At 45.6% G+C, this 8,862-nt stretch overlaps 1 protein-coding gene across 2 annotated transcripts in view; it reads right to left on the bottom strand.

Annotated features, from left to right (window-relative positions):
* The window catches only part of Lrrc8b (leucine rich repeat containing 8 VRAC subunit B), a 63,718-nt gene that overhangs the window by 19,115 nt on the left and 35,741 nt on the right, over positions 1-8,862 (bottom strand). For both annotated transcript variants that reach the window (XM_026785083.1, XM_013350927.2), the window contains one exon: positions 1,962-2,016. The gene's annotated coding sequence lies outside the window, so the exon portion shown is untranslated. The remainder of the gene's footprint in view (positions 1-1,961; positions 2,017-8,862) is intronic.

Raw genomic sequence — 8,862 nt, 5'->3', positions numbered from 1 at the left:
TCATGTGCAACCACAGGGGCTCTAAAACAACTCTCCCAGAGATGGCCTAAGAATGCAAGCTCGAATCCTTCATTAGTTCTCATTATCTTAAAAACTATTTTCCTGGCCAACTCCCCCAGAGTAAGAGAGTCATCGTAAGGTGGGGCCACACTCTTCTGAGTCACATCCCCTCTCTCCTCTCAGGTTACCATGCTGAGAAAGGAGACCATCAGTCAGGAACACGTCACCCTTCTTCGTCCTTCACAGAGCAGCCACGTGGAGTACAGAAACCAGAGTCCACTCTTAACTGAATAAGTAAGAAACACCTTCAGAGAAGTGAGGTAGTTTCTCCACAGACGGACCGTAACAGAACCTGGGTTATAGCCCAGAGCCGAGCTTGGAAACACTGATAATGGTCTTCCTTAGAAACATGAAGCTGCACATAGACTCAAGAAAACATGTTATAATCCCTTTTAAAGTATAAAAAAATGAGAGATTTAAGATGTGGGATAAACAAACTAATATGCTTGAAAAATCCTTAAAAGCATAGTCACTCATTTAAAATCCCTTCTCTGGGTTAGCATTTGTGCACTCAGTTACGGAGAACAGGCACGCCAGCATGAGGCAGACCAAGAGCAGTCTCATCTGCTCTCCTGAGATGAGTGGGAAGTGGGACACCATCATCTCCAGACCTGTGGCAACTCAACGAGAGGGACAATGGGATAAACCTAGCAGAGTCCATGAGTGACTCTTACGTAAACAAGATGCACAAAGGGAATGCATACATGGCACAGAATCCAGAACTGCAGCCCCAGTCAGAGGAAGCTCAGAGCTTAGCTGCTCATGCTCCAAATACTGACAATGCCTGTTATATACCAACAGATCTAAGTCTTAGGGAAATACAGGCATACAAGATGTACAGTAAGCTATGAAAGAATCTCAGTGGAAGCATGCACAAGGCCCTGGGTGCAATCCTCAGTTGAGGAGGTCTCTGTCCATAAGTATTTTACTGAGTAGGAAGGGAAGAAACCACAACCAAACACACAGACACGGGGAGACCAAAAGCACTGTGAAGACGATGGACCCCGAGAAGGATGGCTTGCTTGGACAATCACTAGAACAGTGATTAAGCAAGTAAGCACTCATCACTCAGCCCACTGAAGATCATTCCAGGCAGAGGGAGCCGCAGGCTTGGGAGGCATGAGGGTCAGATAGGAGTGTATTCTGGCAAGGAGGAGAATGACAGCAAGCCTGCATGCAGCCAAGGCAAAAAGTTTAGATACAAAACAACACAGAAGTGATTGAGAGGCCACTAAGCGGTCAGAAGCAGCAGATCAGCAAAACCTGTTCTAAGCTTTTAAAAGCTCGGGCAGCTCAACAGATTGGCAACAAGGCAAATGGGCTGAATGAATTACACTTGGGAGCTGAGTATGGGGTTCACTTGGTAAAGTGTCTACCCAGAACACATAGGGCTAGGTTCAGTTTCCAACAGGGCATAGAGGCGTGGTGGCACACGTCTGAAATCCCACTATTCAGAAGGTGCAGTCAATAAAGTCAGAAGTTCAAGAGGCCTTCCCTGGCTACGCAGTGAGTTTGAGATCAGCCTGCCATACAAGAGACTGTTTCAATCAGCCAACGGAACAACAAAAAGGATAACATGCCCAAATAAAATACATAAGCATGAAGTCTAAATCTCTCATAGATTATTATATTCTTTCGATCTTTAGTGGTTAAAAAAAAAGTAACCAATTGAACATACACACTTCCTGCTTACAAAACCCACAAAGGCTAGGAAGAGGACATTTTAATTGAAATAACACAGATTTAAATTTCTGCTTAACCAGTTTAAACATATCAAAGCGATTTTATTCAAAACATCTGTAAGTATGGCAATCTTTTTCTGTATTCTATTTTGCCCCAAGCTACCAACTAAATTGTAATAATCGTGGCCATGTGTTCACAAGTGGAAATGCTCATCTTACCCTATGAATGCTGGTCAGCCGGGAACTCTGCAATTAGTTTTGATCTGAGGAATTCCTGAAGAGAAATCATATGCACATTGTTATATTTTATGCATCCTAGGACTGCAAGATCATTTTTTACTTACATGGTTCTCAAACTCCCAACATACCTAAACATTTTGTTAAACACATAAAAATGAAACTATTTATTTATTTATTCATTCATTCATTCATTCATTTATTTATTTTTTGAGACCGGGTTTTGCTGAAGTTTTCGAGCCTGTCCCGGAATTAGCTCTGTAGACCAGGCTGACCTTGAACTCACAGAGATCCACCTGCCTCTGCCTCCCGAGTGCTGGAATTAAAAGCAAGCACCACCAATGCCCTGTTCAAAAATCCATCTTCTAAAAAACTTGAGGCAGAGATGATGGCCTTTGACCTTTCAGTAAAGGTCAGCAGACACTCGAGGCTGCTCACAGCAGTCACTCACAAGGCACAAGACATAGTTCGTTTTAAAAGAGAAAGAAACACAGTATCTGAGGCATTGATCCTTATTTGTCTTTTACAAGTAAAAATATCTTCGTGAGAGTTTCCTCCATGGAGTTTGCTACTTTGTCACTCCTGGCCTGCAGCGCACAAAGATGCCACCATGAAGCTCCACAGGCATTATGTCCAGATTTCCTCCGTACCCTCATGCGCCTTTTCATTTCTGATAAAGCATTACAAATATTTCACTCTTAAAAGCCACGCCCTGTTCATTGCTAATAAGGCTACAGATGTCTCTGAACTAGGCTTATATGACACGCCCTCTTCCTTCTTCCCCTTTGGGAACTGAACCTAGAACCTTGTCCATGGTAAGCAAGCACTCTACCACGGAGCTACATCCTCTCCTTCACCCTTGTTCATGCGATTCTTCTGCTGAGAATTCTAAACTGAGAGCTCTGGGCCAAAACAAAACGTTTAGTTCCTCACACGTAACGGCAATGGATGCCCCACCCTCTTACAATGTTACACCAATAATTTTTCTGGTCGGCAGGCTATCGGGTGACTTTGGAATAGATTAGGGCTTATCACTGAAAGCCCGTCAAAAACAAACAAAAGACACCTTCACTAACTCCACACATGAAAAAGAATCTTCCTGCCGCTCCACTTTGCCTACTTCGAAAGGTAGGTCGCACAACCCACTGGGTCTATTAACCGAGTCCCACTCCTCTATTCAAACTCATCAACACCAGAGCCATCTCTTGTCAAAGAAGCAGATGCAGAGCTCCGGGGAAGCTCTCATAACGACTACCTGTCATCCCAGGATGAAGCCACCGCTGGAAACTAAAAGCCATGTGCCTCAGTTTCTCTATCCAGGCTAAATAAATCATCCAGACTAATTTTAGAAACCGTAACCACAGCTATCCCCTTTCTTCCTCCTCAGCAGAACACTAAAGTACTGAGCTGGAAGAATGAACTGTGAAAATCCTAAATGGCAATGCTGCTCAGAATAGAATAAATCGTGCACTTTAGGCAGGATAAAACGGGGACAAAGATGGGCACAGCAATCCTGACAGGCCAGCTGCAGAGACAGGCAGCTCTGTTATCCAACTTCACTGTGCTAATGAGTTACCAAACTAGCTCCATGTATACCACTCCCGGGCAGAGGCAGGACACACGCGTCTGTACTTTGAACTTGAAAACTCAGCCCTGTGACAGCCTAAGAATGGACTCTGGCAGCTAGCGAGGCCAGGCTGCTGAGACTTTTCCCTCCCACCTTCCAAAGGTTCCCCCACCCAGTTCAGAAATTCCTTCTAAGAGATGTAGAAGAAAATCCTCATTCTCCCAAGAGACTGAGGATTAAGGATCAGATTTCTGATAGAGAAACAAAAGGCCCCAAGGTTATGACTGCATGAGGGGAGGAGTCGGGATGTTCTTGCTCTCTGCTGGTCCACAGGGATGGCAGAAACTGACAGCACACTCCTGTGCAGCAGAGCAAAGGGCAGCCACACAGTCCTGGAATCTTAACACAGCTGTCTTGTAGGGATAGGCACAAGAAACTTACAAGATGAAAGATGGAGCAAAAATCAAGATAAGGGTGGGAGTTGAACCCAAGGTGAGTGTTCTACCACTGAGGTACATTCCCAGCCCAGAGCTCACAGTCCTATGACATCACTATGCACATTGCATTCCAGAAATGGCAGGAATCACAGCACCATACTCTATCTTCTGCAATCTATATTTTAGGCTCTGATTATGTAAAACCAGAGTCTCACACATCTGATTACATCACTGATTTGAAAGGCTTCAAAGCAAAGAGTTAAAAAGAGACATTTCAGCTGGGCATGGTGACACACTCCTTTAATCCCAGCACTCGGGAAGCAGAAGCAGGTAGATCTGAGTTTGAGGCCTGCCTGGTCTCCATTCCATCACCTGTCCTGCCTCGCACGGTCAGGTGACACTGCCGCACCGAACTGACTGGCTAAGTTCCTGGCTCTATTTCCCTCAGACTGCTTTATGGTACATGTTAAACTAAGATCCCAAGTCCCTTGAGGACTAATTCAGTCTCTTGTTTATCTGTATCATAGGGACCCATCCCAGAGTATTTTCAATGGCTAGGTGGAGGGGTGTTGACAGGACCTGCAAGGAAGATAAGGACATGGCTGTGACTTCTGGTCAGCCAGGATCCTGAGAGCTGACACAAAGGGAAAGTAAAAGAGCCCCTCCCCCCCCAAGACTGTTCCTATTCAGCTCTGGCTACTCCTCTAAAAATGTGATGGGGTTGGAGAGAGGATTCCCTGGAAAAAAGCACCAATTACATTTCCAGAGGTCCCGGGTTCAATCCCCAGCACCCACATCATGATTCACAACTAGTTCTGCTCACATGTGATATAAAGCCAAAAATGCAGGTAAAACTCTCAGATATATAAAATAAAAAAAAATACTTTTTTTCAGATATTAGGCTCTGATTATGTAAAATCATATGAATGAATGGTCTGAAGACAGACGAATGGTCTGAAGAGGCACTGAAGTTAGTGTGCCCTACGGAGAAGGGGTCAGACAAGCTGGTGGGGTCCCATGTCTGCTCTGACGGCAGGGGAGTACTTTGAGTGCCATTACTGTGTCACTGCATGACACCAGACCGTAATGGATCTCATTACTTTCATTAGGAACCAAGAGTATATAGATGGCTTGGCTCTCGGAAGGCTGTGCAAGCAGAGGCAGGCCACACATACAGTGTGTGCAGTAGAGAGCAGAAGGGGCAGGCCATGGCAGAGCCCAGGGCGTTTTCATCACCCGCAGCAGGTGCAGTCAACAGATGCAGAGTCCACCCCCCAGGAAGCATGCCTGTCGAGCACCCACTGAACAGGACATTTCGTTTCTGAAAGCAGAGCTGCTGTGGGACTCAGCATAACTGGCTGCATTATGATGGCTCAAGTCATTTCGAATGGGATGGACCCCTGGATAACTGCCACAGCACTCCTAAATGACCTTAGCATCCTACAGATTAGGATTGTATAATTATTCTTTCACTTGAGTGGCCTTAGGCTACAAGAAGGAAAATTCTAAGATGAAATGAGAGCATGTGATTATCAAGTCAGAATATTGCCTGTTCCACTACACTGTGCTTAATTCTGTCTTCTTCCTCCAAGACCATACCTACTGGGGGACCAGAAACTTTTCTTGTATCTCACGGCCTGCCAAACACGATTTGCTCCTAAACATTGTAATTTCACAACCCTATGAGCTAAGACCAAGTTGACAATGTTGCATGTCCATGGGATAATTTTAGTCTCTTAGAGCAAATCACCTCTGATGGGATCACCTTGAGGAAAGCTGTGTCTGCGACAATAGACTTGTGAAACAATACCAAACATCCAGTGTTTAAGGTAATAAAACTAAGGTTTAATGTTCGCCTATGGATAAATGGCCACAGAACACTACAGTTACTTCTTTTTTGGTTGACACAGGGTCTCATATAGTTCACAATGACCTCAACTTTAATATAGCCAAGGCTGACCCTGAACACCTGAACTCCCGCCCCCACCTCTGAGGGTTAAGATTATGGATGTGTATCATCTTACCTGATGCTGAGGTGGTGGAGCTGAGGACTCAAGCCAGCACCCTACCACCCGGGCTATTATTTCCGGCCCACGTTAGAATGAGCCCTACAGCACAACCTCCCCAGTCAGAAGTCACAGCACATTTTGTCCTTCGTTAGCTTTGGGAACACTGATGCCATACTACTGTCGGACCGCATCACAGATATCTGCTGACACGCTCAGCTGCCTCCACCTGGGAGCTGTTTGCAGGACAAGGCTAACATACAGCAGTCCCCACCTGCTGAATGGAGAGGGCTGTCAGGGTTACCTGGCAGTCAAGGTAACCACTTCCTGTGCACCTTGTCAAGAATGGCATGAATAAATTAGTTACTTTTCTGTTCCTAGACAGCGGCAATTTAAAGAAAAAAGAGTTTATGCTGGGCGGTGGTGGTGCATGTCTTTAGTCCCAGTACTCGGAAGGCAGAGAGGCAGGCGGATCTCTGTGAGTTCGAGGTCAGCCTGGTCTACAGAGCTAGTTCTAGGAAAAAATCCAATAAATAAATCAAGTTTATTTGGACTCAGGGTTCTAGATAGCACGGTTAAGATTCCATCGTGGAGGGGGAAAAAAGCAGCACGCATCAGGTAAGGCAGCAGAATAAGACGCTGACTGCTCACGTGCTCTACTGTGCAGGAAGCAGAGAGCCAACTCAGCAGCACAGGTGAGGCCTTAAGCTCTCAACGCCAACTCCTGTGACAAACGTTCTCTAGCAAGGCCGTATCTCCTCTGCACCACCTCCTGGGGACCAAGTGTCCAACTGCTTGAGGCCAAGTTCAAAAGCAAATCCAGAGTTCACACTAGCTCTGAGAGCGTCAGCTGCATGCACAGCCTCTGCAAAAGCACTAGAGAGGAGTTCCACAGAGAATGTGACCTCTCTCTCTCTTTCCGAAATCTACAACAAGCCTTTTTGAGAAAAATAAGATCTCGCTGGGTGGGAAGGAGAATGGACCAGAGTGAACGGACAACCGAGCGTCTGTGTGGGTCTGACCTCGGCTCTCTGCAAATGCGTTACAGTTGTGAGGCTTGGTCCTCTGGTGGGTCTCTAAGAGTGGGAACAGGGGCTGTCTCCAACTGCTTTACTGGCTTTTGTGACCCTACTTCTCATATTGGATCGCTTTACCCAGCCTTAACACCCTGTAACTTGCTGTGCCATGCTTTATTGATACCCATGGGAGTCCTGCCCTTTCCTGGATGGAGATGGAAAAGGATGGAATTGGGGGGTGGGGGTTGGGGAAGAGGGACTGGGAGAGGAGGATGGGGGAGGGCTGTGGCCAGGAGGGATGTAAAATAAATAGACGAATACACACACACACACACACACACACACACACACACACACACACACGGAGATGTGCACGGTATCACAGGCCTTCAATTCCAGCATTAGGAAGGCAAAGGCAGGCGGATTTCTGTGAGTCTGAGGCCAGCCTGGTCTATCTATCTCCCACTCTCATGATAAGTACAGAGCAGTATTCCACCTGTCTACCCCATGTTAGTACTGCCTGCTCATGTTATAAATGCTTGTTCATAAATATGATACAGGGTGGTTAGGAAAGATTCCTAGTACTGACTTCCGGCCTTCCCGTGTATGCACACGCACATGCACCTGCACACAAATACACACACATGAATATGGATATATACATGAACACACAAAGTAGTGATAAGGATGAAATGAAGTAGTTTTTATATGATGACAAAATGAATTTCACTGAATGGTGTATAGTATCATTCATAACATAATTCTTAAATAATATAACAACCACCTCACACAAACATTCAATAAACTAGTTTCCTGCAGAGATAAAACTTTAAAAAAAATTTTATTTAAAATGTGCACAGCCATGGAAAAGGAGGTGGCTTGATAGGTCACCCGTTTACTAAAACCCTGAGTTCAACACAGACAGGTCACCCGCTTACTAAAATCCTGAGTTCAAGCCACAGCGCAAGTGGAAGAAAAGGTATAGATTTGCGTTACTTCTGCATTGATAAAATGTCACAGATACTGCAATCGATAATTGGATGGCACAATTACAGACATGTAACTGGCCTTACGTTACCACTATAGTATCAAACTGAGAAAAAAAGCAACACCATCCCTGTGGGTGGACAAGTGAGCATTTTTGGACCTTTCCTACCCATTGGTTTCTTGCCTCCTTTATTCAGTGACCAGTTCTTCCTCTCGGCCCCTACCATGGTGGGTCAGTGATTCCTCCTCTCCCAGACCAAGGCAGGTCACAGAGACCAGAGTACTTTCTCCCCTCCCCCACAAGGTGGAGCACAGAAATTCCCCGGATGGTCACCTTTCCTCTGCAGGGCTTCTGCACTATGACTGGGAGGAAGGAATGCTACACCTGAGATTGAGAATCTGAACAGACAGGTTTCACTGAGGCGCCCTCAGTCTGTTAGCAGAGGTTCCCGTGCTGATTTTGTTCAATCATAATTCTACCCAGCAACCGTCTGTTCTGACAGTTTTGACTGGGCCTCTGGCTGCATTCTGAAAGTTGCCATGTCATCTAAAACTCTGATTACATGAACCAGTTAACAATCACCCTTCTGATGGGTCAGGATCAATGTCCTACCTGTCTACCCTATGTTAGCACTGCTTGCTCATGTAATTTCCCCACTTGCTATCTCTGAAGTGATAAGATCCAGCAGTGTCTTCAGTGGTTTAACCTTTGTTAACATGGTAGGAAGGTGGAAAGGGCACCTCTCGCCTTAAGTCTATGTCTTGCTTTAGTCAAAGAGAGGGAAGGCAGGGAGTTTATTTGCCTCTGTCTCTTCTACCTTAACAATCCTTCGTATGTTGGTTGGGGGAGCATCTTCTGGTGTCCACACC

Source organism: Microtus ochrogaster, linkage group LG1 (assembly GCF_000317375.1).
Source record: "Microtus ochrogaster isolate Prairie Vole_2 linkage group LG1, MicOch1.0, whole genome shotgun sequence".
NCBI lineage: Eukaryota > Metazoa > Chordata > Mammalia > Rodentia > Cricetidae > Microtus > Microtus ochrogaster.
The sequence above is the reverse complement of the archived record's forward strand: the minus strand, read 5'-3'. Positions and strand labels throughout refer to the sequence as shown.